Below are 1,885 nucleotides of genomic sequence, written 5' to 3' on the forward strand. Positions count from 1 at the left end.
ATTTATCATGTCTAAACTTGGATTTTGGGTATACTACATAACATTTTTATTCTTAATTTAATGATCAACAATTTACATTACTAATTAACATTAAATTGACTTGCCATTATTAGAAAGTCATTGGCAATAACCTGTTCTGCTTCCTTCTGGATTTCATTTAACTGCATGATATTCTTTAACATCTTTTTGCCTCTAGGACTGAGGCCAGGGCTGGCTAATTCTTTGTCATGATTTAGTACTGAATCATTTTGATTATTTTCTGATGTGTTTTCAGACTTAGAATGTCCTCCTATAGCATTCTATGCAGGACTGCACATAGCAGCATTCCCTAGTGAAATTTCATCAGTACTTTATGTGATGCCAAAATAACATCAACACCATAAAATATGCGTTATAATAATCACACTTGCTTTTCTTTCTCAGCTGTCAAAGATCATACAGATGGTTTGGTGAAAAGTCCACATTGACTCCCACAGGGTACCCTTCACATTTCTATTTGATAATAATTTAAAACTTTCATTCCTAATCATTTTTTTATCATTAAAACAGCTTCATTTTGAGAAATGGGATAGAAACAATTTTCTCAAGATTGAGGGGGCAGTTTAAAGGAAAAGATTTATCACAACCCACATATTTTCTGTGAGTTAATTTTAGTTTAGAATATTGTGAAGAATGGAAGAGAAAATTAATGTCATCAAGGAGAATCAATTTTTTTGTGTGTGTGTATTTTCTGAAGTTGGAAACGGGGAGGCAGTCAGACAGACTCCCGCATGCGCCTGACAGGGATCCACCCGGCATGCCCACCAGGGGGCGATGCTCTGCCCATCTGGGGCCTTGCTCTGCTGCAACCAGAGCCATTCTAGCGCCTGAGGCAGAGGCCACAGAGCCATCCTCAGCGCCCGGGCCAACCTTCCTCCAATGGAGCCTTGGCTGCGGGAGGGGAAGAGAGAGAGACAGAGAAGAAGGAGAGGGGGAGGGGTAGAGAAGCAGATGGGTTCTTCTCCTGTGTGACCTGGCCGGGAATCGAACCCAGGACTCCTGCACGCCAGGCCAATGCTCTACCACTGAGCCAATGGGCCAGGGCCAAGGAGAATCAATTTTTTTTTTTTTAACTTTTTTTTTTGCATTTTTCTGAAGCTGGAAACAGGGAGAGACAGTCAGACAGACTCCCGCATGCGCCCGACCGGGATCCACCCGGCACGCTCACCAGGGGCGACGCTCTGCCCACCAGGGGGCGATGCTCTGCCCATCCTGGGCATCGCCATGTTGCGACCAGAGCCACTCTAGCGCCTGGGGCAGAGGCCACAGAGCCATCCCCAGCGCCCGGGCCATCTTTGCTCCAATGGAGCCTTGGCTGCGGGAGGGGAAGAGAGAGACAGAGAGGAAGGTGCAGCGGAGGGGTGGAGAAGCAAATGTGCGCCTCTCCTGTGTGCCCTGGCCGGGAATCGAACCCGGGTCCTCCGCTTGCTAGGCCGACGCTCTACCGCTGAGCCAACCGGCCAGGGCGAGAATCAATTTTTTAAGATGGTGCTGACCAATAGAACTTCCTGCAATGATAGAATATTATATCTGCACTATAAAGTACAGTAGCTATTGAGTGCTTGAAATGCGCTCTTGTGATTGAGGAAATAAAATTTTAAGTTTATTAATTTATATTAATTTAAGTGGAATGAGCCACACGTGACTAGTGGCCACCACATTCACAGTATAGCCCCAGGAAGTAATGAGACTAATACTGGGGGGCCCAAAGACCAGTTAAAACCTAAGCATAGATCTCTGATCCACTATTTCATAACGTGTCCCTGGGGAATATTTTTCTTCACTTCATTAACATAGAGACAATCATTGTACCTGCTTTTTAGGTTTGTTGTGGTGAATAAAAGAG

General features: G+C 45.0%; 1 non-coding gene across 1 annotated transcript; it reads right to left on the bottom strand.

Annotated features, from left to right (window-relative positions):
* Positions 1-1,430: 1,430 nt before the first annotated feature.
* TRNAA-AGC (transfer RNA alanine (anticodon AGC)) lies at positions 1,431-1,506 on the bottom strand. Its single transcript has one exon. It is a non-coding gene; the product is annotated as a tRNA-Ala (tRNA).
* Between the last annotated feature and the right edge of the window lie 379 nt (positions 1,507-1,885).

This window comes from Saccopteryx leptura, chromosome 2, assembly GCF_036850995.1.
Source record: "Saccopteryx leptura isolate mSacLep1 chromosome 2, mSacLep1_pri_phased_curated, whole genome shotgun sequence".
NCBI classification, from domain to species: domain Eukaryota; kingdom Metazoa; phylum Chordata; class Mammalia; order Chiroptera; family Emballonuridae; genus Saccopteryx; species Saccopteryx leptura.